Here is a 15,395-nt window from a genome sequence, read left to right on the forward strand (position 1 = left end):
CCTCCTGCAATCCCAGAAGAGATTTGTAATCCTCGAGACCAACGACGTGGTTCAGAGTAGACACAATTCCCTTCCTTTCGTTTTTTGAGTGGAAAGTACTCATAGTCTTCTTCCTTTTTGATTCAATCCCTTACAGTAGTGTGTTGTAGAGTATGACCCCAGTTCTACTCTTTAGGTCGCTTTAGGATTTGGAATAATCCTTTGGTTTTAAATCTTGACCTAACATGTTTAATTTAAATTCTCTTAACTAAGGTTTTCTCAGTGGCGAAAAATGTTAATTTTGACATAAATAGCTGTCAATTTCCATGGTTACAAAACATGATTTCTTACTAATATTTACAGAATACGTTTTGTCGAAGAGAATATTTAAATTTAAACCATTAATAGGAAAGTGCGTTATTGCATACTACATCATTTGTTTGTCCTGCTTTCCCTTCAATTTAAGTATCTCCAACGTCCCTACTATTCAAAAACATCCTAACCGCAATCAAAGGTTTATGTCTTTTAGCTATAAAATAAAAGGAGGTAATTTTATAGCTTTGTTCTATAAAAGTAACGTACATCTGAAATGGTCTATTGTGTTTCTAAAGACACATTATGATTTAATCTAAGTGCGTTTCTCTGAGAAATGCTAGGTCGTAGGATCGTAGATAAGATAATCCTAAAACCCAAACCCCGGGGCTTGTAATTATAGCATGACTTCTGACCGAAAAAGGGCAGGAAATCGAAAATGGGTTTTATAACCTCGAACGTCTCTGACGAGACGCGGGAATCAACATTCCTGGGACCCTTTAACTTGTTACCTTGGGTCAAGTTGTCAAGGTCATCTGGAGGTGGGTCTATTTATCATTTATCATTGTCTTCGAATGTAATGTCCTTTTGAGACTCCGCCACGTAAACATAATCTAGTGGTTGGTGGTTGTTGGCTGTGCGTGTGTATAAGACCTGCACAGGTGTGCAATAAATTAAAATTCTTGTCGTCCAATAAGTTTCAGCGTGATTCCATGAGGGCATTTAAAGGTAATTTATGTGGTTAAACAAATACAAAATAACAACAATACCGACACACCACCTTCACTGACTGACTGATTCACTCTCCAAATCTCCTCATCAATCTATCACCAGATTTTTATAAATTAACAAGACGAGTTTGTTTTGTTATTTTTTTATTTTATATTTTAGCCTAGAGCACTGAAAATTTAATTGCAATCAAGCCAAAACTAAAAAAAAATGTAGAAAACGTTTCAATTATTAAATTTGTTACTCAATTAATACAGTTATAATTCATGCATTATTTATTAGCTTAAAATACACTCCCGAGTGTGCGTCGCTAACTCAAAGAGAGTTGATGATTATTTGTATGATTAATGGATGATTTCACTATTTCTCTTGAAAGTTATTAAAAAAGACTTCTTCGGATGTGGCTGATCGAGGAACTTGAGGTTAAGTCTTCCGTAATTCAGGTACTCCCAAGAGTACGACCATAGAAGAAATAAGCAAGGAAACAATAGAATTTGCTGATTATTTATATATGCTACGGCTACCTGAAATGATGTGTTTGTTAACACCACACCATAGCTCTCCAGTCCATAAAATCGTTGCAAGAACCGTTGTTGTAAAATTTTAGCACTTATTGGGCTCGTACTTTAATATCAGCTGATTGGTTTATTTATTTTTTTCTGCTGTCAGACAGTTGTAATGATTGAATGTTTTGTTTTTGTGATTGTACTTTTTGCATTTTTCAAAAACATTTTCTTTGATTTAAAGTTTACTAAGTGCATGCTCGCCAATAGTGCAATATATGACAAAATACTATACATTTCTTAAGTTAGCTCTGCCCGCCGTCTACAACTCCAATTTTCATGGATTCCTCTCCCGACTACAATCCAAAACTCGTCAAATTGAAGATTGAAACCTGAAAACACGAAAGAAACCCAGAAGATGATAAGAAAACCGGTTCACCCCCCCCCCCCCCAACCCCGTGGGAGAGTATCGAGCAAGACATAGAATCATAATTTGAAATAATAAAGAGCCAACTAACAATTTCCAGCTGAAAATGACAAGGTGCGTGTAAAATGTTAACAGTTGTCTTCTTGGAAGAAAATCGCCAACGTCTGGAGATAGAGCGATGACTCATACAAGTGGGGGATTGTACTAGAGGGAGAGGGAGACTCCCCTCCCCCCTACTGTTACTGCACCCACCCCTTCTCTATTTCATGATCCGATTCCATAGACAAGCCGACGCGCCGCGGTACGAACACGAGCATTGTTGTGAGTGCGCTGCCATCTTGATTGGTGTTTGTTTACGTTTGTGTTTACTCTTCAACCTGTGGCGTCCACACTTGGTAAGTCGCCTCTTGTTTATCTTCCTTATTTGGAGTGCCCGAATTATGTTTGTTTAGTGTGAAAGGTTTTTGTAACTACGAAAAGAAGGTTTTATTGACAGACGTTCATCCATCCACGCAAAATACAATCTTAGGTATTGAATTAGGTTCATTAGGTATTAAATTTCCCCGTGAGATTTAATTTGTATTTTGATCGTTTAACTACCGATAGTTTAGAGGTTATCTGTCATGGTGTATCATGTGTATAATTAGGATACTACACCTTATCATAAGTAGGTGTCATATATTACTTTTAGTTTTGTCATAATGAGTAATACACCTGGATATGTTCATACTCAAATCTCAAAATCTCTTAATCGTAGAAACAATATAAATTTTTATTCATTTTCTAGCTGAAACTTCGTTTATTGATGGGCTGCTTTATTAAATGTGTTTTGCCTCAAGAGTTCGAATTTTCAAAAATATAGCCTAGGCATACAAATAGGATATTTGTAGGCATAGGAAAATTCAAAATTATTGCTTCAAAAAGGGCTAGGCCTAGCCTTTAAATATTGTGTGTAGATTTCTAAAGGATAAATCTGTGAAAAAGTTTGTTTTAACTACTGCGTTGACAAACATTTTGTTCAAAGTTTCCGTAGTTTTGTCAAAGTCTTACTAAACTATTACATAGGAACTTAACGTAGTGCAACCAGCAAACCCGATGAATACAAATGTAAAATGAACCTTTTAAGCTACTTCTTTTAACTCCTGTGTATTCCAACATTAATGTACTTTATCATAGATTAAAATAATATACATTTACTACTATATCAACTGTACAATTCATTAAACCACCAGTTAATGAATTTAATTTTTTAACAAACGTATCCGATCTTTCAATGATGAGAAATTATTTCAATTTGGTTGAAAACACGTGTTTGATTACTCCCGACTCTCTATACCTTTGATGTGAATACATGAATAAATGGCGTTGAAACGTCGATGAATACGTATATAAATAAATACTATTTTAATTTTATTAAACTTTTGCAATAAAGCTATCTCTTTAGTTGGTGTGATTTTGTATGCTAAACTTTACCCTTAACTATTACAAAATGAAATGGAGTAATTAGAGAGACCCCACGTAATGATAACACACAGTAAGAGCTAAATTGATTTTTATTTTGTAATTATTAGTTAAGCAAGCTATAGATGGTTGGTGGATCGTAACTGGATTTGAATCTGATAGACGATAAAAAAAGGTATCCAATTATGTGAACGCTGGTCCAATCATGATCCTTGAACTTGACCTCAGTTGACCTTCATCACGACATGAACATCAAGAATGTGTAGAAAGTAGAAGTTTGACTTTTACTTTTACACCTTCAGTACTCAGTAGGACAGTAATGAAGTACCTATGCGTACTTGCACAATAATAAAACCTGGCGTTGGTAATATCATGGCATTTTGTAATAAATTAATAATTTGGTCGTTGGACAGTTCATAAATTAAATAAAATGTAGTAAGAAAATAGAACACCGTATAAATACAAAGGAATTTTAAAATACATAATCGGTAGCTGAGTGGTTATGGCGCACAAACAAATCATGAAGTTGCCGGTTTGATCCTGAGAAAATACCATAGATTTTGATGGTACGGCACTCACCTGTCGTTTTGAGCTCCTAATAATTGGCCCAGGCAAAATAACCAGTTTAACTTAGCCAGTAACAATAAGATGTCGTCCCATTCATTCATTCAACACTCATCATTCACTGGGACATCACTTTAATACCTTACTTTGAAATGGCGACCATGCGAAAGTAGGTATAAGCCAAGTATGAATGGATATGAGTGTAGTACGAAAGACACGATCTTTTAGTCTCGTTAGTGACTAAGGCCACAGAAAACATAGTAGTATGTTTTCTGTGCTAAGGCTGACATATTCCTGAGACACAGCTGTTAATTAATAGCCCATTCCCCATACAGCCAATATCAACTAAGGGACCTATAGTTTATAGTGAAATCTGAACCACATTTTCCCTTGTAATTGTCGAATTGGTCTAGTTATCAGGATAGTGCTGCGGATAGTCGTAGTACTCACTAGTGCGGATGTTAATTCACACCAGGGAGTACCACATCCACAGTGCATGTCTATAAATATCCACAATTCGTGATCTCCTAGTCAGAGTCAGGGTTCTGTTCAGCTGGATTTACAGGACGACGCCACCGTCCCAGTCTCATCACCCTTGAAGTGCCAGGGTGATACTCTCATCGTCGTATAATCTCATTTTTAAACTCATGAACGCATGAAATCAACACAACGTTTTGGGAATATTCACAGAGTTGGTTTTGTATGTGACACATATTTAATTTGTCAACAAATCAGATTTTTTGGGGGAACTGTGGGAAAATCACGTAACCTGACAAAAACAGTTGCGTTGCGGTGGCAACGGTTCATTGGACACGGTTGCGGACGAGGAACAGCGGATCTAGACCACGGAACAGTGGAATAGAAGACGGAAGACAATGGTCTTGAAATCACCCATAACATAACTGGCACTGCGTCTACGTGCGTTGACATGACCAAGAAAACTAGGGTACCTACTGGACTCGAGACCATTGACTTTGTAGACTGCAAGTAGAATTATCTTATTGTATATCTGAAGCTTCTGTTGATTCGTGTCTCGTCCCCATTTAAATTGGTTGCGCTCATGTCGTCGTGCGTTTAGAGCAAATCGTACAATGTGTGCTTTACGTGCGGGTATTACTATTATATGACTGTCAATGACTGCACCGCATGTTACTTTAATAGTTGTTATCCGTCAAACTAGACTCGACATTAACTAGACGAATTGACGAACTTGACGAATTGGTTAATTTCAAAATGTACACGTTTCGTACAAAGATTACGATTTCAAGCATGCACTTTATTTTATCAGTGGTTACGTGGTATAAGTTTGTAGATTAAATTGTATGAAACTATGAACAATTAACACAACTACAGTACATATATCACTATCAAGCCGTTCCAAAAATATTGAAAGTCATTGCCATAATAACCTCCAGCCGCAGCTCGTATCGCCAAACCACAAACCTTCAATCTACCACATGTAAAATCTCAATAGAGACTGGATATTGGGGAACCTATGAGCGACGGCATAAGCACTGCAAATGGGAAACGTAAATCTTTGTGTTTAACGTAGGTTTTTTCCTAATACTGTATTTTAATTTTACAATTATTTTTTTCATGATTTCCTATCACGATTAGTTGTATAAATACGAAGTCATCTTAATCATACTAGTTTGATATTGAAAGAAACCACAATTAGTTAGATAAGTTCATGTATACCAATCTATGAACTTATCTAACTTGATAAAACGGTTAGTCATGTACTGCACTATCACAGCATCCGTAGTGTAAGAACCGGATTATGTTAACAAGAGAAGACCCAAAGCCACCAAATCTGTCAAAGAATGATGGATTTGAGATGAGAGAAACCACTTGTAGTCAACGGAAGATCATGTTACAAGAGAGCTGTATGGACCGCAACAGATCTACTTTCGTATCAAGAAACAAATCTATGGATATTTTGTTTCTGCGATGCTAAACTATTGACAAGTGACGAGTGCAGAATTTCATGTGTCTTTGTTTACGATTTCAGAGGTATTAATATTCTTATTAGACTACAATGTAGTCTAATAAGAATATTAATACCATTAACAAACTTTACAAATGAATGCAAAGTCATGAATTTTCTAAAGGGCTTCTTGACCATGAACTCAACCCCTTGACTAATACGTAATCTTGACCTCTGAAATGGAATACAGTATAAATTAAATCCAAAATTGGATTGTAACCTCACGAACAGATAAGCTAGGCTCTCAACCCCCAAGACACGGGTTGTGGGTTGTTTTGTAGTGTCCTCTTGGACGAGCTCTTTCAAAGCAGACGCCAAAGAAATAAAATAGAGAAGTGGAATCTCGAATAATTAAGGCTGTCAAGCTGTACTTGCGATCAGGTTTTAGCGAATTTCCCTATAGGGAAGTAGCTATTACCGTAGGTCTCATGGTAAGACCTAAGCCCGGGACCGATTTACTTTTTCATTTTGATGTCCCCAGAGGCCAAAAACACCATTCGTTCAAATTTTTATATATCTATATATAGAGATATATATATATATATATATATATATATATGTGTCCATCCGCACGATAACTTGAGTAATTTTTGTCCGATTTTGATAAAATTTGGTTTGAAGGTGTAAGGTGGGATAAACTTGAATGAGTTCGCGAACCAGCACGATCGGACTATGGGAACGGGGGTTTATGGGGGGTTTTATGGGGTAAAAATAGGTTTTTCCCATTTTTGACCCTAAAAACACAAAATTTTACAATTTCTTTTTAAACCATTTTGTAGAGCTTAAAAATACAAATAATTTAGTATATTGAAGCGTTATTATGCGCCTAACTGTTACGGAGAAAATTCAAAAAACGTGTTATTTTAAATTTCCCATGTTATTCTTATGGAGAATAAGTCAACTGTTGTAGTTTGCTTGTTTGTGAACATATTTTGATCAAATTTGGAAAATACCTTAATTTCTTACTAAACCACAGTACCTTTTAATATTTTACATAAAAAATACTTTTTTACCCTCCCTGTTACAGCAAACCTAAGTACTCGTTAAACTAATTCTGTTTTAATAGGGAATAAATGTGATATTTTTAAGGAGACATTTTAGTTTAAATCCAATCAGGCAAATGGAAATTCGCTAAGTCTGCAGGTTTGCTGCGGCGGGGGTATTTTTAATGTTTTTGCTTTTTCCTTCCTACTGTGCGCCAAAAATGGGTTAGTTGTTTCGACTAAATGAACTACATTTTGGGTAGTTACAGGCCGAAATGTTGAACGAATATAACTCAAAACAATGCTGTTCATATTTCAAAATAAATTTTAAGATTTTTCTAAAGTAAATAAGGACCAAATTTACCTATTAAAAGCAATACATATTTTATTATGACAGCCTAATAAATAATATGTATAAATATGTTTTCTAAACGGTGTCTTGTACAATACCCCGTAGTTGGTGTAAACAAGAGTTCATGTTAGTAAATGCCTACAGTAATTGCTGTTGAATATGAGGTGTTATCGCAAATGCATCTAACTTAATGTACAACGTTAACAATTACCTTTTCAGAAATAAATCCGGTGATTACATGTACTTACCGTGTCATGACGTGAGTTTTGCGCGATCATTTTGTTTAAAAATTTCTGTTTTATAAGTTTATTTTTTGTTCTGAAGGTGGGAATACAAGATGTCGTGATCATGTTCGTATCAATAAACATCTGAATAGTTTTCGAGTAGTTATACTTAATTAAATAAGTATAGATTAGCTCATGTAACATCACTAATTAAACAGGATGTATCCGTCTTTACGACGAGTATTTTTCTGCGTTGCGATATAATTTTACCGAACAAAACATAGAGTAGGCTTAAAACCGTTTTTTTATATATTTTTTATTTTTTAGATGGTAAAGTAAATTCTTCTTTACTAAGAAAACTAATAATTTTTTACTCATCACAAACTAAGCTATTGTTATTGTTCCACTTTTGTTTACAATAACTACTGCCTATGTATTCTTTGATAAGAGAAATCGTAAATAGAAATCATATAGCGGTACGAATTAAAGTGATTCAATTAACAGAAGAATCTCTTACAAACAATTCAATTGACTTAATTGACAGAGAATGAACATTGGCGTGATTCACTAATGGACTGGCCAAGCTCACCTGTTGCTCGTTGTGAGTGTTTAACTTTCGCCAGTGATATCTCGGATTGATGTAGGAAAGCGGCCTGTGTAGAAGCCAGTCATAAAGTCATCACGAGTAAACTCATATTGATCACCTTTCACTATATGACGCTGCAACTGCAAGTAGACTAAACTCCCGCAGCTCTGCTACCGCTGCATAAATAGACGCTCGCACTCACTTTTTCACACTGTCTGAATCCTTAATTTAAAAACTTCTACTAGAAGCGACATCGTCCCAATTTGTTTGTGTTTATTTTACTAGCGAATTTCCCTATTGTAGCTATTATTGTGGTGGCACGGGTTGCGAATAATATCTATATCTAGATCCATACTTAACACTATGTACAAATAACACAACTAGATACATATGACCTTTTTATATGACATACTTAACCTTAGATACACAACATGCTTAAAAGAATTTTTTACATGGGAGGATGGTTCCCACCCCACAACCCCCAATATGAATGGAGGACCTACTTCTGGTCAGCGGGTCCATCGGACCTAGCCGGGAGATCTGACAAGCAGATCCACCGACCTTCCCCCTATCCGCCACCCAGGGGACGCTCCGTATACGCTGAAGTAGGAAAGCGCACGGATACTTTATTAAAAGATACATAAAATACTAAAACTAGTACAAAATATGCTTAATACTAACTTAGATAAATAGCATACTTAATACTAACAAGTTCGTTCTAACTATTGTTGTTTCGTCTTCTTTTCTCTCACAAATTGTCTTCAATTGGCTCACAGTGTCGCTGCAGAACTTTTCGATTTCTTCCTCTTGAGGTTTCCCAGATAGTCCAGCTCCTCATCCTATCAGCATTCATCTCCCATATTCCATCATGTTCTTCAATCATTTTCCTATAGCAGATCTTTAGCACTTTACTCTGAGCAATCCTTTTAACAATGAGGATCCTTCTTGCCTTACTAAAGCAATACACACCAGGTTTCTGTGTAGATTTATAAACTTCCATTTCCTCAGAAGTCCCTATTTGGTTGTTTCCTATAGTGATCATTATCAGAAGCTAGGTCATATAAAGCATTAGTGACAAGAATAGACGAATCATGGCAAGTTTTCACTGATCTACTTACTGTAGTACCCTCTGGAATAGAGTCAAGACACTCGACTTTCTTGAGTCTCCTCCAGTCCAGTTCATGTTGACTGCGGCATTTTGCGCCGCTTCTCTTCGAGTTCCAGCTCTTCACATACTCTTGGTCGGTCGTGTTTCAAAGCCCCGGTGGCTCAGCAACCTGTAGACGTCATACTCTTCCTCATCATAATTTTGACATAACTAAAAATGTTGTCTTGCATTGATTTTTTGAATTTACGAATGAATAAAATTAATGGTTTCTATGGAAATACTAGCAAACTCGTCGTGGCTTCGCTCAATTAAAAAGTGAAATGTTCAACCTGAGTAGGCCCTACACTTCTTGGTTTTTTAATTAATTTAAATATTTAAAATGTGTTATGCAGTAAAACACTTTTCAAGTCACAAAAATAATGTAAATATTTCCATTTCGAGTAATAAAATATAACAAACTGTTCCCTTAATTAATAGTGCAGATTCAAAAGTAAATGTAAACAAATCTGTTCTCCTAAAGGATAATATGGTAACTTTAAAAGCCACTGAGGCAGAGCCCTGATGGAATTTATTGAAAATGCTTCTTGTTGCTCACCTACAGGTTTATAGGAACCTCCATTCCAATTCCTGACTTTTTATGACTTGTAGTTTTTTAGATACAGTGAGTGAATGGTATTTGACTTTAATAAAATCACCCATGATGAAAAAGTCCGTGAACACGAAAACTTGAGTAATTTTTGTCCGATTTTGATGAAATTTGGCTTAAAGGTGTAATGCGGTATAAATATGAGTTCGCGAACCATCATGATCGGACCATGGGAACAGGATTTTTCGGGGGGGTTTATGGGATAAAATTTGTATTTCCCTTTTTTGACCCTTAAAGCACAAAATTTCCCAATTTCTCTCTAAACTTTTTTAAAGAGATAAAAAACATCAAATAATCTAGTATATCAAAGAGTTTTTTGTACGGTTATTGGTAACGGAGAAAGTTCAAAAAATTGTAAATTCAAAATTCCCATGTTATTCTTATGGAGACTATTGTAAAATTTTGTAATTTGCTTGCTTATGGATATATTTTCATCAAACTTGCCAAATGCATTTATCTTATTAATATTTTGCTTAAAAACACACTTTACTAGTTTCCATGTAGCAGCAAACCTAGGTACCACTCGTTAAACCTAACATTATTTAAATTTAATTGAAAATCAATTCGGACATATGGAAATTAGCTTAGTCGGCATGTTTGCTGCGGCGAGACATTTTTTATCTTTAGGTAGACCCCTTCCTCTTCATTTGGTTGTGATTTTATCGACAGTTTTAACTGTTGTGTGTTAGTTATTCATCTATTTGCAACTATTAATCTAAAAAAATAATAAATTACCATAGCATTTTGTATACAAATCCGAATTGGGATTTTATCCAATTACTCATACAAAAATCTTATATATCCAATTCCAAACAACTCCTCCAATATGACTGCCACGGCCTAGTGTAGTGTGCAGTGTATGCAATGCCAGCCAACACGTATATGGTCACCCTTCACCTGAAGCTTATCAAGTTGTACCTTACAAGGGCCGCTGAATACATTGGTGAATACATTTAGTTTATCCCGCATGAATAAGCAGTTTATGAACATTGTTTATCTTGAAAATGTAGACATTTCACGTGGTGTATGCAATCGAATACAATATGCTGGGTATAATAAATATCAACCTGGGTTTGAGGTATTTTTTATTTTAAAATTTATATTTTCATAGAAGTCTGCATGAATATATTTAAAATGTGTCAAACTACTACTTCTACTTGAGTATGGATTTATCACAATTCATCAGGCCAAGTTGCAATTTTTACTGCATGTATCTCTACTATCTTAACGTAGTAAGGGGTCTTAATTTCTTAACAGAATAAACTTTGTCTTCCTTAAACGAAATGTGACAGTCAATAGTTCTTTTAACAGTAAATAGTTAGTTTAGCTTACAAGAACTGTAGTTATCAATTTAAGTTGAATAGCTAAAGTTGATTTGAAGTTTGATTTTGCAATAGAGTAATCCGTTTATCAATACAATGCCCGGGTTATCTTCGTAATGATTCATCTACTTAAACTGCACACAACTACATCATTTATTGGCAATCAAACAAACCTACAATAGATCACACCTGGCATGTTTTTACATGATGATATTTTAAAATTATGCTCACAGGACAATTTTACTATTTTCTTGGTGTGTGTTGCTAACCTAATGTTTAGCACCACGGACTTCATGAGAGGACTGGGCTTTATTCCCATTTCCCATAATATCCACAAATATTAGGTTGAGGTTGGGACAGATTTTCCCACACGCGTTTTTAGATTCTTCCATAATAATGGTGAATTGATGTGGACACCAAAAACCACCATGGTTGTCATTTTATTGACGACGTACTCCAAGTTACGATTAGTCTCGTTTACAAATTTCTCCCCCAGATTCTGTTATTCGGTTCGCGCACATGTTCTATCACTGTGCTGTTCTGTCTGACGTCATCCGCAGTAACGACTGGTTCGTGTCCGACTCACGGTCACACCCGAGATACATTGTGGAGAAATCTTTACTATCTCTGGGCGTGCTTTCACCGTACCATGAAGGTGGAAGCAATGGTAAAGGTTTGTGGCAAAAGTTTACAATTATTCTGGTCACATTTGAGGCCTGGAATGGACACTGAAAAGCCAAAACTTAATAAAAGGCATATCACCGTGATGGTAGAAACAATGGTAAAGCTTTGTGGCAAAAGTTTACAATTCAACTGCCATTAGGTTAATGAACAGCAAAACATCGATTTATGAAACATATTAAAAGTGAACACGATTTAGTAAAAATTACTCTTACTTTATATCGCATGGTTAGCGATGTTATAATGATAACACTGTAAGCCACCAATCCATTAACACCCAACGTTCACTTATCTTCGCTCAAAACACACACCCGCATGTATTAGCGTCGAAAAAATATCTTCATCATCTTACTGTCTCTAAACTAATAGTAGCGACTTAACGTAAAACGCTACCTAATCAAGAAATCTGTTAAAAAGACAGTGTATGTTTGGCCCTAACAATGAAGTGGTTACTGAAGAATCAGCGACAACAGGTTCACTCGACTTGGTATTCATCTAGAGACACTTGACTGCCATTAATATCCATCTCGCTGTACGTAGGCGAACCGCCATACGTAGGCCCGATGTAGGAGTCTGCCTACGTACAAATCTGAGATCACCTCACTTCAAGCGACTCATTCATGAGATATCGCTAAATTTGTTAAAATGTTACACTGCGCAGAATTTTAACGAAATTAAGTCCTTTAGAAATTCTTTAAAAGAAACCAAATTGCCGGAATTGGTCGTAATAGGTCTGATTAGGACTGTCGTTTAAAAAAAATGTGTTTGTGTTCAAATACAGTACATTTATCAAACGGAAACGTAGAATAACTATTCTTGCGTTGGCCCAAAGTGCTAAAAAGGACTTGGTCAGCAAAAAGGTTTCTACCGAAAGTTTGAACGGTGCTTGATGAAACACGTAAAATTAATTACACTCTCACACTTTAACGTAAATATGTGTTCTGTTCTGGCATTAATTTGAGTCTGCTTTGACAGTTTTTTTTTAACTTATATTCATACTTTTTAATGTTGAAAATTATTTAGATGAATAGTGTTTGTTTATTCTTCTACAATGTATTTGTATGTGACCATAACACGTAGTTTCCTCGGTATGCGGTCACAGCTGGACGGAGAACGCCATGTGCAGTGAAACCAGTTGGTTTACTCACTACTAAAAATAGCATCGACGTACGATACAACCGGCTCAACTGACCTGCAGTGTTAATTCAGTCTAAATTACCTGGGGGCCGAGGCATGTCTCGGTATAGTTTATTTACATTGTGCCCCTAATAATCTTCAGCGTAATCTTTGCTCAACAGTAACAGCTGATGGTTGTCTCTTTTTACTGTATTTTGTAATTTGCTAGTGACTGGATGGCTTTTTATAAACACATGTTACAAGTCTAAATTTTACTTTTCCCTTCTTATTTTGTTTCCTACATACTCGTTACGGCAACCCATAAGGTTGATTTGACTTTCACTTTCATGTTTTACTACACATTCCACTTGGAGATATGAAACTTTGGTTTAGTTTTTACTTGGACTTATGAAACTTTAGAGTTATGATCACTTGGTCTTATGAGTACTTGGAGATATGTTTACTTGGTTTTGTGAGAACTTGGTTTAATTTAATGGTTGTATTTTCATTGGGTTTTCGATTACTTGGTGTTGTGAAACTTTGGTTTAAATATAACTTGGCGTTATGATCACTTGGTCTTATGAAACTTTGGAGTTGATCACTTGTACTTATGAAAACTTGGAGTTATGAGATGATCCCTTTTACTTATTTCTATTTTTGTTGGCAGTTTTAACTGCATTAAACATGTTTTAGGCCAGAAATAAATTATTTACAACATTTGAAGGAAATCGTCGATGCCGTTTACGAGATCTTTGTGCAAGCAGGCAAGCATACAAGCAATAAAATTACTCATATAAGAGTATAGGATACAGTAGATCGCAAGTATCTGATCAAAAAAATATCTTTTGGAATTCGCAATATTTAGCATTCAGCTTCGATATCCATAATGTAGTGTTAAACGCTATTATTAAATTTAAGTATTGTCTCGGAAATTAATACCCAGAGCCAACCACTTAACTGCATAATCAATTCAATAAGGTTTGGTATCACATAAAATTTGGAATGGAAATTTAACTTAATTAATTATTGACGATTTAATTTTTGTAGTAGAAAGTTGAACATTTAATAATATGTTTTCGTGATTCCTTTGAGCGCGATATTTCATTAACCCCCCTTAAAATGTTTTAACTAATTTGTATACTTAAGCAATACTTTGCCTGCAGTATTTTGTCCCTACTCGACCTTGTGAATGAAAATTTTCAAATTTTTTGAAATCTGTTTAAAATGTAAGAAATCATTCGTCAAATATCTATTGGAATACATAATGAATAAGAATTATTGATCGATTCTAGATTTTTACAGATAGCTAAGCCCGATATGTGATTAATCATTGGACATGTTTATGTCAAGAGGACCCTTGTCGATGGGTCAATAGGGTCAAACTAACGATGGCAGACTGTTTAACATCTGAGATAAGATAACAAGATGCGTTGATAAATTGATAACTTCATCAGCAGAATTCACGTTCCTGTTTGACTAGTTGACTTGTACAAATTGACAACTAGCCAAGACACGCAGTTGGATGCAAAATAAATTCTTTCAACTTTGTACATTATATTTCCTCTAGTTTGCAAACGAGGCAAAGAATGACAAAATATCAACATTTTTCCAACGATGACAAAATTACATTATTTGCAATTCTGTCACTAGATTTCTTAATTTTCATTAAATTCTTTAGCAAAAAGGTTACGATTCTTTTAAATCCACACTTAGCCCTATATATGCATGTTACAAAATTGTGTTACGGATTGTTTGGTAGTAAAAAGTCAAACCGTAAATACTGTAAAACTAATATTTACTATATTAATGTATTTAGAGCACACGTTAGAAAATAGCTGTTTTAACAAAAGTTATATTTTGCCACAAAATCATACCTCTAAAACTTTATTTACGCTACGTATTCCATGATGTTACCACGGATAAAGGATAACCAGTTCAGTTATTCCCTTGTCTGCGATGTTATTAAATGTTTATAGATATCCCTAACCCCTAAATAATTAATACACTAATTAATTACACACCTTGGTATTAAATTTATGTGTAAAATACTAATGCATTTATCTATTAAAGGACACCAATGTAAGATTAGTGAGCCATTGAAGGTTTGTGGCAGGATTCAAAACAAACTCTGAACATGCCTTCATGACCACACTGACCCTCCAGATTTCATTGACCTCTGGCTAGTGGCTAGATGGGCAGAGGTTGTATTGGGGGGGGGGAAGGGCGGGAAGGGGGGGGCACAAATTCCTCCGTTTCGGTGTAGTGAACATTGCCGCAACACCTGTGTACAAAACAACCCATTTACCGACTAAATTGGAACAGGAACGACAAAAGAAATCTACTGAAGGATCTACGTTCCCCGCTACGTTGTTTCTGTGCGATTCAAAATAGGTTTGAATATTTTACTGAGATGAC

At 35.4% G+C, this 15,395-nt stretch overlaps 1 protein-coding gene across 4 annotated transcripts in view; it reads left to right on the top strand.

The window, feature by feature from the left end:
* The first annotated feature begins 2,231 nt into the window (after positions 1-2,231).
* LOC129002462 (sodium/calcium exchanger 2-like) overlaps positions 2,232-15,395 on the top strand; it is a 41,903-nt gene continuing 28,739 nt past the window's right edge. For all 4 annotated transcript variants that reach the window (XM_054430288.1, XM_054430289.1, XM_054430290.1 and 1 more), the window contains exon 1: positions 2,232-2,345. The gene's annotated coding sequence lies outside the window, so the exon portion shown is untranslated. The remainder of the gene's footprint in view (positions 2,346-15,395) is intronic.

This window comes from Macrosteles quadrilineatus, unplaced genomic scaffold (genome assembly GCF_028750875.1).
Source record: "Macrosteles quadrilineatus isolate MER2022 unplaced genomic scaffold, UCM_ALF_1.0 Scaffold_9__3_contigs__length_116548681, whole genome shotgun sequence".
Lineage (NCBI taxonomy): Eukaryota > Metazoa > Arthropoda > Insecta > Hemiptera > Cicadellidae > Macrosteles > Macrosteles quadrilineatus.